Here is a 16,139-nt window from a genome sequence, read left to right on the forward strand (position 1 = left end):
GGATGAGTGGGAAGATAATGAGTTTGGTAGGAGAAAGTGGTTGATTTTAATTGATTAAAGGGTTTTGGGATGGGATATAAATAAAAGAACTTGATTAGATTTTAAAGGGGAGGACAAAAAAAAAGAAAAAGATTTGAACAGAATATAAGAGGACAGAAGAGATAAAAATTGGAAAAATTTCAAAACTAAAGGAGAGAACAAAAACAAAAACAAAAATCTTCTACTTTCCTTCATTGTTTGAAATCAGCATTAATTGTTGTTTGTTTCATCGAAGCTTGAAGCTTTTTTTTGGGATTATTACTTCACCGGTTTGCAAACTCTGTTCCTGGGTTGTTACTGTTGCTGGGCTGTTGTTGTTGTGCTGTATTGTTATTACTGTTGTTGATTCTCATCTTCATCTTCTTTTGTTTCCAATACCAGGTACACAACTGTAATACTAGCTATTGCAAGCTAATAATGTGGAAGCATGAATACATATGAAGAATGAAATTTTGAAGTTTTAATCTCGTTTTTTTTGTTCCTTTTGTTGATTGTATTTAAGCTAATTCATGTATTACTGAATAATAATTGGAATAAGAAAAAATAACATAAGTTAGTCTTTAATGAATCGGTTTGGCAAAACGGGTTAATTCACTAGTTATGAAGGTTTCAAGATTATCAACAGTAGGTTAATCATGAATAAGTAGCTAAATTTAACTAAGGCATGAATTTAAATTAAATTTCGTAAATTAGGCATTAAGGCTTGATTTGAGTTCAAGCAAGATTAGAAGCACATTTAAGTCTAATAAACTTTCTAATAAGTTTTAGTAATTATGGTTAAATCTAGTTTCAAATGGTTGTGAATAATTAATCTCAATAATTTTTTTTATAACAATGCTGAGTTTTAATTTAGCTATATTTGATTCTTTTGAATATTAGTTGTCGAATATTTATTTTATTTATAATTTCGAAATTTTGAGTAAAATTCCTTTCTCATCAATATTTGTATTAATCTAGCAATTAGCATGCCATATTTTCTTAAAATAATAAAAAAGCTAGTAATTAATTAGGATTTCTTTCTTTATTTTAGAGACTAATTTTAATAGAAAAATGTAGTCGCTTTAAGATTTGTCCATTTAAAATAAATGAGATGAGCCTCGCTTAATAAAATGTATAGATTGTGGGGCCCTCATAAAATGTATGTGTTAATTACTTAGAACTCGGGATCGGCCGCTTAGCGAACTTCACGGTTGTCCCCAAATAATAAATACGCTAATCGCTTTAGGCGCGATTTAATTAATCTTACCTTCTTAAATTCGGGTGCGCATTTCATGCGACCCAAATCCAAGTCCCAAAACATTGAATAAAACTGTGTTCCGGATTGCAGGTGCATTTCATGTGACGCAATCCAAAGACATATTTTTAAACGATGTTCACATTCTTTTTAAAAATATAATAATAAAAGCGGTAAAAAGTTAAAACTTGCACATAAGTTCATATTTGTATAAAAATCAGATATTTAAGCCGAATATGACAGTTGAGCGACCGTGCTAGAACCACGGAACTTGGGAATGCCTAACACCTTCTCCCGGGTTAACAGAATTCCTTATCCGGATTTCTGGTTTGCGGACTGTAATACAGAGTCATTCGTTTCCTCGATTCGGGATTAAATTGGTGACTTGGGACACGCTAAATCTCCCAAGTGGCGACTCTGAAATAAATAAACAAATCCCGTTTCGATTGTCCTTTAATTGGAAAAAACTCTTTCACCCCTCGCGGGGCGGAAAAAGGAGGTGTGACAGCTCTGGCGACTCTGCTGGGGAAGGCTACCCAGAACCACTGGTTCAGGGTTAGAAATTCGAGCTTAGATGAATTGTTATATTGGGCTTTATTTATTATCTGATCTTATTACATGTTTTGGCCTAAATGTGCAAAATGATGCTTTTTACTGCTTTGATATTACTTTAACTGTACATATAAACTGTGCCGAAACCTTCTCTTTTTACCTCCGGGGATGTGCTTACTGGTTAAGACTCCCTATTCTGTTAGTGTCATACCATAAATAAAAGAGGTTCGGAAAGTTTCTAAGCCGGCTGGCCTTTTGGTTCCCGGAAAGGAGCTCCTTCCTCAACTCGAGTTGTCCGCTCGGGTACACTGTCTAGAACACCGACCCAGGTTTTTGAACATAGAATAACGTGACTTCATGTCGGATCCCTAGTAGGAACGCTTATTTGCATCATGTTGCATTTGACTTAGGGGACTCAACACAGGGTTGGGTCCATCTAGGACTAGCAACCTGATATGAAAAGACCATCCTGATGCATCCTATTTGTTTTTCGTGCATTTATTTGTCTCGCGCCCGCATGCTGACCGGTGTTTGAATATTAGGAATATTATGAAATTGAAAAAAGGGAATAGCGGTTAGGAAGTTAATTGTTTATTTTTTTTTTTTGGAGAAAAACCAATGCCCAAATACTGTCGAAACCCTGCCGAAATTTCAAGAAAATGAAAAAAAGGGTTAGTTTGTTTTGCTAAAAGCAAAGGAAAAATAAAAAAAAATCGTTGTTTTATCTTGTTATCAAAGATAGAAAAGGAAAATAGTTTGTCTTGCCATGAAAAATGAAAATGAAAAAAGAGTCTTGTTTTTAAAATGTTTTATTTATTTATTTATTTAATTGTTTATGAAAACGCCGAAAATGAAAAAAAAAGAGTCTTGCGTTGAACGTGGTTTTATTATTTGTTGCAATATATATATATAAAAATCCAAAAAGTATTTTTCTTTATTTCCCTTCTAAAAAGTTTTTTAGACCCCCAATTTTCAAGAAAAAATCCAAAAATATTTTCCATTCTTGATGTCTTTAGAAAGTCTTTTTAATTATTTCAAATAAAAAAAATATATATATATTTTCTTTGAATTTCTTCCAAAAAATCCGAAAATATTTTCATTCTTCTCTCAAAATTGAAAAGAAAAGTCAAAATTCAAAAATATTTTTAGAAGCATTTCTTTCATTGAAAATAAAATTCCAAAAAAATATTTTCTTTCTTCTTTAGAAGTTTCTCTTTCAAAATTCAAAAAAAAAAACTCTTCTTTATAAGTCTTTCCTTCAAAAATAAATAAAAATAATAATAATAAAAAGGATTAGTTTATTTACTTTATTCATGATTGCCTGACCTACGCGGGTTTGATTCTCACCGGATGTGAGATACGTAGGCAACCCTCATCGGGTCCAACCTCCCCTTTTGCTAAAAAAAAAGGTCAAAATGCGAAAAAAAACTATTTTTAGAAGTCTTTCTTTCAAGAAGCCCGAAAAAAATGATTGAAATTGTTAAACTGCCTAGGTACATTACATTACAACGTGCAATTGCGATATGTGTTAAAACTCTAACGCTGGCAAGTTTGTTGTTTATCAGAAGTTTCGACAGTTAGTTTGTTAGAGCATACTGGCAATATACCATTATCAAACAAGATCAAAAGGGCCTATACCAGAAAGCATGACTGGCTCAGAAAATAGTGTTGAGTCGGAAAAGACGGCACATCAGATGCTGAAAGAGGCGATGGCCAATATGGAAAAAATGAGATTGGAAATGAATGAAATGCAGCTAGCCATGGCTAAGGTGCAAAAGGGGCCCGAACCAGTTGTCACTCTTACTCCCCCACCGGGACACACGCCAGAATACCCTTCCCCCGACCCTTCAACAAGCTTCCCAAGCCACCACTACTATCAGGGGAGGGATGCCTATGTTCCCCAAGCTCCGTCACCCAATCAGAACCCTCCACCACCGAATGTTCCCGTCTTTGTGGCGCCTCCCCCAGCCCCATTGCACAAATCATCCAGCGAGCCGCTGTTTCAGGCTCACGCTACACAATATTACCCCCTGAACTCACATTCAAAGCACCCGAGCCACATACCTATAACCCCCAATTTGAGGTCCCGGCGGAGATTGAAAAGCGGGCTAACAGCCCAGAGCAGGATGAAGTGATGCGGAAATTTAAAAGCCTGGAGCAGTCCTTCAGGAACATACACGGGTTAGGCAACCAGGTCAGCGTGGCCTACAAGGATCTATGCCCTTTCCCTGACGTCCAATTACCAGCAGGGTTCAAGATGCCCAAGTTCGATTTGTACGAAGGGCATGGCGATCCTATGGCACATCTACGGGGCTTTTGTAGTAAGATGAGAGGAGCAGGTGGTAAAGATGAGCTGCTGATAGCTTATTTTGGTCATTTCTAATATAATCTTGAGATCGTTCCTGACCGTCTCACATTGTTAAAGCTCGAGAATAAACCTGGAGAAAGCTTCAGAGAATTTGGTTTTCGTTGGAGGGAACAAGCAGCAAGAGTCGATCCTCCGATGAGGGAAGGTGAAATTGTGGATTACTTCTTGCAGACTTTAGAGCCAACCTACTTTGGTCACTTGGTAACGTCGGTTGGCAAATCTTTCAACGAGGTTGTAAAGATGGGCAGCATGATTGAAGAGGGACTTAAGTCCAACAAAATCCTGAGCTATTCGGCAATTAAAGCAACCACTCAGGCCATCCAGAGCGGTACTGAGGGTGTACTTGGGAAGAAGAAGAAAGAAGATGTCACGACTGTTTAGTCTGGAGCCTGGTTCGGATCTAGAAGCCCGTCACCCTACTATAGCCAACCACGAACCTACCACCAAAATTACCCCCGCACTCCATATAGCCCTCCACGACATTATTACCCACTGCCAGATCCTCATTTTTCTGTTCATCATGCACAAACCTATACCCACGCTCCAGCACACGCACAATGGCGTGCGCCGGCTCCCCAAAATACATACCCACCTCCACCAAACATATATCCACTTCCGAGGGCCTATAGAAATCCTCTAGGGTCAGGTTTCTGTGGGAATCAAGCTTTTAAGAATGAGAGGAAACAGAAATATACTCCGCTGGGAGAATCCTATACTACCCTGTTCCACAAATTGAGGCAGTTAGGCCTATTGAATCCTATTGAGCCCAAATTACCAAATCCTCTTCCTGGAAATCTTGACCCTTCAGCAAGTTGTGAATATTGTTCGGGGGCTCCCGGACATGATACTGAGAGATGTTGGAAGTTGAAGAATGTCGTGCAAGAACTTATTGACACAAATAGGATGGAGGTTCAGGTTCCAGAGCCGCCAAACATTAATTAGAGTCCGCTACTAGCGCACCATGAGACCCACATGATCGAACTAGGGCACAAGGAGTTTAAGAATCCCTCACAAACGGTAATGATGATCCGTGCTGGTGAAAATAGTTCAAAAAAAAAATCGACCAGGAAAAGCAGGGGTGCAGTGTATAGATGACAAGTCGGTCATGGTGATGGGGAAAGGGTCCAGCAAGGCAGATGTACAGTTTGTGAGGCTGAAAGCAAAAATAAACAATTGGACGGCTACTCCTCTTCCTGTCCGAAGGGAGTCTTGGTAGTGGGCTCTGATTTTTCTTTCTTGTTTTGGATTATTGCAGAGTTGTAATCCAGTTTTGTTTTAGTGTGAAACTCTGTTATCCCGTATTTTTATAAAGTGAAAGTTTTTCTCTTCTTATTTTGTTTTAAGTCTGTTTTCTTCTTTTTCTTTTTCTAAACAATGCTCTTTATACTGATTCCAATGACATGGCATGCACAACGGATCTTCAACTTAGTCTAAAAAATCAATCTGATTCCGAACTAATTGTACAAAAGGTCAATCATGATGACGAATCGGAATACGGTGATGATGAAGCCTTCGAAGAGACAAACAGAGAGTTAAGCTAGTTGGAAGAGAAATCCAAGCCCAACTTAAATGACACAGAAGACATCAATTTAGGGGATGCAGACGATATCAAGAAATTTGAAGAGGGACAGCAAGTGTTGAAACGGATCCACCCACATTAGGCCAAAGCAAAATGGCAAATTTGTCCCGAATTGGCAGTGGCCGTCTATTGTGACCAAGATGTTATCCAGTTGCGCTTTATGTCAGACAGATGTCGAGGGAAGATGCATCGACATGGCTATTAATTGTAATTGTTGTTTGTTTGTTTATACTTGGCATTTATCGGAGAATGAAATGATGGAGGCAATTCTTTCTTCTAGCCGAACACTTTTAACCTTTGCTTTACCCCTTTGAGCCTTACTTATTCCTTCATACCCCTCTCTTGGAATCATTAATGAAAACGAAAAAAAGGAAAATAATAACAAAAACAAAGGAGTCATGGGAACTACGTTTGACCTGATTCCTCAAAGAAGGATACGTAGGCGCCTCACGGCTCGGTCATAGTGTAACAAAAAATAAGAATCCCCAAGCAAGAAAAACTGGGGCAGAAGTTATGTTTGTAATGTTGGGAAAGAAGTTCGATTCCAGGAGTTGTAATAGTTTTTACCCATCAGAATTATTTTGAACCCTTTTGATGCCCCCTTTTTTTTAGCCATAAACAAAAACCCATGTTGATGTCCAAAAAAGACCTCCCGATCAGAATCCGAGGAGTGCCAAGTCGGGCAAATGAAAGCAGAGAAAAGTCGGCAATGAATTGATAACCTAAAGAATCCCTAGCAAAGAGTCATATCTGTAACACTCCAATCTCCAGCTTAGAAAAATAAAGTGAGAAGAGTCTTATCGGTGAAAACCTTCACAGGCACCATAAGGCGACGGGAGTTGAGAGAAATGAGAGAGCCTCATCAGTGAAAACCCCTCGAAGGGCACTATGAGGCGACAAGGATATAAAAGGGGCTAGCAAGATAAGATTGGCAAAAATGATCCGCATCCGGCGAGAGTTAGGCTTCTGCGCATCCCCAGCAAAGTAAGGCCGTCAGAAAAATTGATTGATATAAATAGATTGGGTTGATTAATCCGGAAATGCATGACATGATCATTGGGATTGATTATACCATTCAGATAAGTTCTTTTCTTTTTCTTTCCCCAACATTTGTTCAGAAAGACTTTTTCTTTTATCTTTTTGAAGTCATCACTTTTCATTTCTTGGTTTAAAGTGTTTTTCTCTAGTAGTTTGTTTTTAGAAGGATTGTTTTCAGAGCTTACTACTAATTGCCAAAATGGTGCGAAGCAAAAGGCGAGCAGGACATGCCAAAGATAAGGCAATGAAACGGAAAAGACATTTGTTGCAAGACCAAATGATGAGTTGGTCTAAATGTCAAGGGGGTATAATGATAAAAAAAAAACTGAAAAGCAACAAGTGAGAAAACTGAGGATGAAGTTCCATGAAAATCCACAGCAGATCATCGAGATGCAAGAGCATCCTTGGCCGATCATCGACCAAGTTCCAAAAGGGTCGGACAACACGGAGCGAGAAAAAAAGAGGGGGAAAACCACCCCCAGCGGGAATGTGATCACCAGCAGGAATGTGATCCCTAACAGTAATATCATCCCCAATAAATAGTATCATCCCCAGCAAGTTCTGATAGTGTAATGGAACACCGAGCAGGGAAGGGAGAAAGGAAAAAACCATCCCCAGCAGGAGTGGCACGACCACTCACCATGTTTTTTAAACTAACAAAATCTTTCTTTGATTTGAAGCAGGGAAAAGAAATGTTACAGATGGCGGAAAGACAGGCCATAAAGAAGATCATCAAACCGGGGCAGAAAATGTTCTCATTGCGAACATTTTCTCAAAAATCAGGTACCCACTTGGGGAAGGAAGGCAACGCAGGTCTGGATAAAGTGATATCCCCAACAATTTTGGGAGGAATGAAACACTAATTTTGAGGAAAGAAGTTCTGAAGGGAGATGATTCAAGTAAGAGGAAAAATGACTAAGGAGACAGGAAAGAATAACGCCAACAGAATGTTATACTTTAAGGAGTGTTGAAGTTGGGAGCCCGCCCATATAACAGAGGAATACATTTCAGTCTTTACATTTCAAGTATTGAAGTTGGGAGCCCGCCCATATAACAGAGGAATACATTTTAGTCTTTATATTTCAAGCGTTGAAGTTGGGAGCCCGTCCATAGAACAGAGGAATACATTTTAGTATTACTTTTCAAATATTGAAGTTGGTAGCCCGCCCAAAAAACAGAGGAATACATTTTAGTATTACTTTTCAAGTATTGAAGTTGGGAGCCCGCCTAAAGAACAGAGGAATACATTTCAGTCTTTACATTTCAAGCGTTGAAGTTGGGAGCCCGCCCATATAACAGAGGAATACATTTCAGTCTTTACATTTCAAGTATTGAAGTTGGGAGCCCGCCCATAGAACAGAGGAATACATTTTAGTATTACATTTCAAGTATTGAAGTTGGGAGCCCGCCCATATAACAGAGGAATACATTTCAGTCTTTACATTTCAAGCGTTGAAGTTGGGAGCCCGCCCATAGAACAGAGGAATACATTTTAGTATTACTTTTCAAGTATTGAAGTTGGGAGCCCGCCCAAAGAACATAGGAATACATTTTAGTATTACTTTTCAAGTATTGAAGTTGGGAGCCCGCCCAAAGAACAGAGGAATACATTTCAGTCTTTACATTTCAAGCGTTGAAGTTGGGAGCCCGCCCATATAACAGAGGAATACATTTCAGTCTTTTCATTTCAAGTGTTGAAGTTGGGAGCCCGCCCAAAGAACAGAGGAATACATTTCAGTCTTTACATTTCAAGCGTTGATGTTGGGAGCCCGCCCATAGAACAGAGGAATACATTTCAGTCTTTTCATTTCAAGTGTTGAAGTTGAGAGCCCGCCCATAGAACAGAGGAATACATTTCAGTCTTTTCATTTCAAGTGTTGAAGTTGGGAGCCCGCCCATAGAACAGAGGAATACATTTCAGTATTACATTTCAAGTGTTGAAGTTGGGATCCCGCCCATAGAACAGAGGAATACATTTCAGTCTTTTCATTTCAAGTGTTGAAGTTGGGAGCCCGCCCATAGAACAGAGGAATACATTTCAGTATTACATTTCAAGTGTTGAAGTTGGGCGCCCGCCCATAGAACAGAGGAATACATTTCAGTCTTTTCATTTCAAGCGTTGAAGTCAGGCGCCCACCTGTATAACGAGAGGAATACTTTTCAGTCTTATATTGCAGATCTTGAAAGCAATAACCCCATCGGAAGGCAGAAGGTTACAACAGGAATCCCCAGCAGGAAACAATAAAAATCCCCAGCACCAGAAAGCAGAAGATTGCAAAAAGAGGTCCCAGCACAAATTCAAGCGCGTGAGTCAAAAGGAAGAAAAGACGCGTCTTGAAAATAAAGCGGCTTGTGAACATTAAATCATGCCCAGCATAACAGATCTGATGAAGAAAGTCGTATCCCCAGAGGAACCACCGAAAAGCTTAATGAAGGAAGCCATGTCCCCAGCGGACCGAACAAAATGAGGAAAACTGGTATTCAGAAAAGCAAAGGGCCGGTGTCATCCCCAAATTCACGGAAGAAAAGCACCGGAGGAAACACAAGCCGTCAAGAAAGCAAGGCAACAAGAACAAGTTGCAGTCTAGCCTAGCTTCTTGTTTTCTTTTAAACACGGTGTAACAAGAAGATCGGTAAGCAGTGGTAATAACATGCAACAACAGTAACATTGCAGTTCCACGGTAGTCCCAGCTACCAAAACTTCCCGAACTACATTGACCTGATTCCTGTTTAGCCCAGGATATGTAGGAAACCTCTGAAGCAAAGGTTCGGTCAAATCTTTTTCAAAAAATGCTTCACACGGAGTACTCGGATGGGCAAAAATCGCTCACTTTATCTTTGCACAAAAACCCTTTGTGTCTTCGGGCAAAGAGGGGCAGCTATAAGCACGTGATTTTTGCCCTATATGATAATTACTCCCAAAAAATTCAAAATAAAATGACTTTTCCTTGGTGTGCAATTTTTTGAATTTTTGTGGTATTATTTTCATATTTGTCTGTGCACGTTTATTTGTTAAATTAATAAAAAATATAAAAATATGTCGCATTTTGCATTAGGATTTAATTCTACAATTGTTAGTAATTAAGTTTGTTTTACAAAAATTGAAAATTACAAAAAATAGGCATCTTTCGCATTTTTAGCATTTAATGTCCAAATATACAATTTTATGCTTAATTATTACTTAATTGTGCGTTAATTGTTGTTGGGAGTTAATTTGCACTTTTATAACTTAATTTAGTTCTTAATAATAATTTAAGTATTTTTATAATTTAGTTTTAGAAAAATAAAAGAAGAAAAGAGAGCGAAAATACAAAGAAAAATCACATTGGGCCACTTCTTCAAATTTCAACCCCAGGCCCAAAAAATACCTAACCTTCCCCATGACCCGGTCCATTTTGAACCGGGTCGACCCAATCCATAACCCAAAAGACCCAAACCCCCTTTTTCTTTCATTTTTCATAAAAAAAAACAAAAAAAAAAACAAGAAAACCCTAAAAACTAACCATCCCCCCCCTCTATTCTTCTTCCTCTCTTTCTCCTCCTACCCCAAGCTCCTCCCATGGCTCCTGCCCTTCACCCTCACCCCCCACGACGTTCCCTCACTGCCATGATTGCGTCTTCAAGTTCGTCGAGCAACTGCTCCGAATCCAGCCCCCCCTCTCTCTGCTGCGTCTTCTCCTTCGCGTCGTTGTTGCCATGGCTGCATCTTCGCCATTGGACTGCTGCTGCTGCGTTTTTGTTCTTCACCACTGCTGCTCAACGCATCTGCTCCTTCCAGCTCAAAACCACCATCCATGGCAGCCCTCACGTCAAGCTTGAGCTCAAGCATCCATGGCTTCCCCTCTCGCTGCTGCGTCTTCTTCATCATGCGGGCTGCTGCTGCGTCGCGCCACTGCTTCCATGGCTGCGTCCACCTACTACTGCCCGATGCTTCTTCTTCATCAATATGCTGCCATGTCCATGATGCTGTTGCTCGTTGCAGCTCCACCCCGACGCTGCTGCTTCTCTTCCAATGCCATGGCTGCGTCTTCTTCTCCTTCGACGCCTGCTGCTACTGCTGATGCTACTGCTCGTGCTGTTGCTGTTTTTTTTCTCCGTTGCTGCGGCTGCCCGTCGTCCATGGCTGCTCCGCCACTGCTGCGTTTGCTGCTCCTTCTTCTTCATTCATCGTCTTCGTCGTCAAATGGTTTTTGGTGCGATAATCGCTTTCGGACAGATTTGTTTCCATTCAAGTTCGTCGTTTCGATCCGGTTAGTGGGTTTGAGTCTCATTTATTGTCTGTAATTTGTTTGATATTTTTCGGATCCGAAATCACTAAATGTTTGATTTTTGTTCTTGATTTTTATTTAGTTGTTTTATTTTTGTTTATTTTTAGGTAATAATTGTTAGTAATTATAATGTTTTTAGTTTTAAGTTGAAGTTCAATGAATTTTGTCTTTAGTTTGTTCTGTTAATTTTAAAAGGATTTAGTATAGAAGAGTGTTAGTTTAAATCATTTGAATCCGTCATGTTTGTTGTTTAAAATAGATTTAATTCGTGTTCATTTTGTTTGAAGTTCGTTTTTAATTCAGTTATTTAATGTGAAGTTATGTTTTAAATTTTTTGATTCAATGTATCTTCGTTATAATTTTGTTGGAATTAATTTTTAAAAAAAATCATTTGATTATTTGAAGTTTAGTGATTTGAATATGTTTATTTGTTTTGTTTAAGATTAATTAGAATTTGAATAAAACCTGCTTGTTATTGTTGTTGAATCTTTTCATTTATGTCCATACTTTGTTTGATTGTTCTTGAATCTGAAATTAGTATAAGTTTGATTTTCTTGTTTGTTGTTTATCATTTATGAGTATTTCTTCAATTTGCTTCATGATCTTGTTTAGTTTTAATATAGGAATTGTTGGTTGTAATGTTGTTAGATTTAATTTTAAGTTCAAATGATTATTGAATTTAGAAATCTGAATATACTTGTTTGTTGTTGTTGTTTTTGAATCTGAAAGTAGATTTGTTTGTTGTTAAAAAATATTGTTCAATCAAAATAATTTTAGTTGTTCTTTGTTATTCATCATTTAGTTTGATTTTGTTGTTGAAAATTGTTTAGAAATTGGTCATATTTGCTGTATTTTGGTTGAAATTGATTAGGTGAATTGTTTATAGCTGATGGGGGTAGTTTGGTAATTTGCAGTACGTTCAGGGGTAAATTGGTAATTTCAGTAAGGTCGGAGGGGTAGTTTGGGAATTGTACGTTTTGTGATTGTTTATGTTAAGCATGGGGGACAAAATGTAATGGGGTGTGGGTGATATAATTGTTTATGTTAGGCATGGGGAACGAGGTAATGGGTTGGGGTTTGATATATTTATTTAATGTAGTGGGGGACAAAACATTAGGTAGTGGATTTAAAAGGGGGATGAATGGGAAGATAATGAGTTTGGTAGGAGAAAGTGGTTGATTTTAATTGATTAAAGGGTTTTGGGATGGGATATAAATAAAAGAACTTGATTAGATTTTAAAGGGGAGGACAAAAAAAAAGAAAAAGATTTGAACAGAATAAAAGAGGACAGAAGAGATAAAAATTGGAAAAATTTCAAAACTAAAGGACAGAACAAAAACAAAAACAAAATATCTTCTACTTTCCTTCATTGTTTGAAATCAGCATTAATTGTTGTTTGTTTCATCGAAGCTTGAAGCTTTTTTTTGGGATTATTACTTCACCGGTTTGCAAACTCTGTTCCTGGGTTGTTACTGTTGCTGGGCTGTTATTGTTGTGCTGTATTGTTATTACTGTTGCTGATTCTCATCTTCATCTTCTTTTGTTTCCAATACGAGGTATACAACTGTAATACTAGCTATTGCAAGCTAATAATGTGGAAGCATGAATACATATGAAGAATGAAATTTTGAAGTTTTAATTTCGTTTTTTTCGTTCCTTTTGTTGATTGTATTTAAGCTATTTCATGTATTACTGAATAATAATTGGAATAAGAAAAAATAACATAAGTTAGTCTTTAATGAATCGATTTGGCAAAACGGGTTAATTCACTAGTTATGAAGGTTTCAAGATTATCAACAGTAGGTTAATCATGAATAAGTAGCTAAATTTAGCTAAGGCATGAATTTAAATTAAATTTCGTAAATTAGGCATTAAGGCTTGATTTGAGTTCAAGCAAGATTAGAAGAACGTTTAAGTCTAATAAACTTTCTAATAAGTTTTAGTAATTATGGTTAAATCTAGTTTCAAATGGTTGTGAATAATTAATCTCAATAATTTTTTTTTATAACAATGCTGAGTTTTAATTTAGCTATATTTGATTCTTTTGAATATTAGTTGTCGAATATTTATTTTATTTATAATTTCGAAATTTTGAGTAAAATTCCTTTCTCATCAATATTTGTATTAATCTAGCAATTAGCATGCCATGTTTTCTTAAAATAATAAAAAAACTAGTAATTAATTAGGATTTTCTTTCTTTATTTTAGAGACTAATTTTAATTGAAAAATGTAGTCGCTTTAAGATTTGTCCATTTAAAATAAATGAGATGAGCCCGCTTATTAAAATGTATAGATTGCGGGGCCCTCATATAATGTATGTGTTAATTACTTAGAACTCGGGATCGGCCGCTTAGTGAACTTCACGGCTGTCGCCAAATAATAAATACGTTAATCACTTTAGGCGCGATTTAATTAATCTTACCTTCTTAAACTCGGGTGCGCATTTCATGCGACCCAAATCCAAATCCCAAAACATTGAATAAAACTGTGTTTCGGATAGCGGGTGCATTTCATGTGACGCAATCCAAAGACATGTTTTTAAACGATGTTCACATTCTTTTTAAAAATATAATAATAAAAGCGGTAAAAAGTTAAAACTTGCACATAAGTTCATATTTGTATAAAAATTAGATATTTAAGCCGAATATGACAGTTGAACGACCGTGCTAGAACCACGGAACTTAGGAATGCCTAATACCTTCTCCCGGGTTAACAGAATTCCTTATCCGGATTTCTGGTTCGCGGACTGTAATACAGAGTCATTCGTTTCCTCGATTTGGGATTAAATTGGTGACTTGGGACACCCTAAATCTCCCAAGTGGCAACTCTGAAATAAATAAACAAATCCCGTTTCGATTGTCCTTTAATTGGAAAAAACTCCTTCACCCCTCGCGGGGCGGAAAAAGGAGGTGTGACATCCCCGAGATAGAAAAATCTTCTGTTTTGCAGGCATGTCACGCATCAGCGTATGTCAGGCATTTTGGAGGAGTCAGGATGGCCGCGAAGTGCTAGAAATCGGGTTCTACTGGCCAACAGTGTTTAAAGATGCACATCAATAGGTGAAGGGCTGTAATGAATGTCAGCGAACCAGGAACATTTCCCATCTCCATGAGATGCCCATGAACCTAATTCAAGAGGTTGAAGTGTTCGATGTTTGGGGGATAGACTTCATGGGCCCCTTCTTCAGCTCCTTTGGCAATAAGTACATACTTGTTGCTGTAGATTACGTGTCCAAATGGGTAGAAGCTGCAGCACTTCCCACCAATGATGCAATAGTGGTGGTGGGATTTTTGAAGAAGAATATATTCACCCGTTTTGGGACCCCGAGAGCGATTATCAATGACGGAAGCACTCAATTCTGCAATCGAGCCTTTAGAAAATTGGTAGCGAAGTACGATGTGCGCCACAAAGTGGTAACACCATATTATCCTCAGACCAATAGACGGTCGAAGTGTTTAATAGAGAGATAAAGAGTGTACTGACCAAGACTGTGAATGCCACAAGAACTGATTGGGAGAAAAAGCTAGATGATGCACTCTGGGACTACAAAAATGCATTCAAAATACCAATTGGTATGTCACCATACAAGTTGGTGTTCGGGAAGGCCTGTCACTTGCTAGTGGAACTAGAACATAGAGCTTGGTGGGCAATGAAACAGCTGAATGTGGACATTGAGGCCGCAGGAACAACTAGAGTCACATAATTGAATGAGCTCGACGAGTTTTGATATCTTGCTTTTGAGAGCACGAGGCTGTATAAGGAGAGAATGAAGAGGTTGCATGACAAGAACATTGTTGAGCAAAATTTCGATCCCATAGACATGATATTGCTTTATAACTCAAGACTAAGGCTATTTCCGGATAAACTCAAATCACGATAGTCTGGATCATTTCGAGTGGTCGAAGTATTCCCTTCAGGTGCCGTCGAGATTGCCTAAGAGAAAGACTCTCATACATTTAGAGTCAATGGGTAGAGACTGAAACTATATGTGGGCATGAATGAACCAAAGGAAGTGTTAGAGATCTATCTTACTGAACCTCAGAAGTCGAGCGAGCCTTAAATGTGCTTATCTGTGTCGTGCCGCGACGTTAAATCAGGCGCTGCATGGGAGGCAACCCATTGATTTGTTGTAACTGTTGTGCCACGACATTAACTAAGGCGCTGGTTGGGAAGCAACCCAATGATAGTTAGTAGTTGTTAATTCTGATTTTGGGAACTACTAACCAATGCAGGTGAGCTTGGACAAGTGATAAGTCCATCGGACGCGGATATGGGCAAACATTCTGCCTTAGCTTCTCCATCACTAGCGCTACCGTGCTATGACCGTTCTAGAAGTGCGACTGCGCTAGTGGCCATGCATATGGCCAAGTACACTATTTTGACTAGCGCGGCCGCTCTCGTACGGCGCTACGACTGCGCTAGTTTCTCCTGTTAACTTAATATTTTGTTTTAGTTTTTCTATTTTTTTTTTATTTTGTATAATGGTTAAATGTTATTTACCCTAACTATTCCCCCCTCCATCTAATTACTCCCCTCTTCTTCACTCCCAAACTCCCCCACGCTAAAAAACCCCCAACCCTAACTCCCTTCTTCTTCAAATTCCATCTTCTTCAAACTCCCTCTTCTCCAAATTCCCAACCCAAATAGGCGGTGGATGCCTCTGTTGAGGCTATATGGAGGATATACCAGATGCCCGCTCCCGTGGATTCGTATGAAGATGGCTATGAAATGTATGGCAGATCACACATGCAGTGGGAGATGTTCTTTCCAACAATCTGTGCACCCGGCAAGGAAATTACATGGATGAAATATGGTCAGAAGTTTCACTCCGCGACGCTAACCTTTGAAGGGAAGTGCTGGTTGTATGTTATCAACAACTGCCTCATCCCGTCTTCCAACACCACGGAGGTGAATGGTCCTCGGGCGGCTCTGATTTGGTGCTTTATGACTGGCCACAACTTTGACGTGGCTAAGGTGATTCATGAGGAGATGTTCACCCGTTACCCGGTGAAAAGGTATGGGCTCTTTTTACCTTCCTTAGTTACTCAATTTTGCCGGGCA

Source organism: Nicotiana tabacum, chromosome 22 (genome assembly GCF_000715075.1).
Source record: "Nicotiana tabacum cultivar K326 chromosome 22, ASM71507v2, whole genome shotgun sequence".
In the NCBI taxonomy this organism is placed as follows: domain Eukaryota; kingdom Viridiplantae; phylum Streptophyta; class Magnoliopsida; order Solanales; family Solanaceae; genus Nicotiana; species Nicotiana tabacum.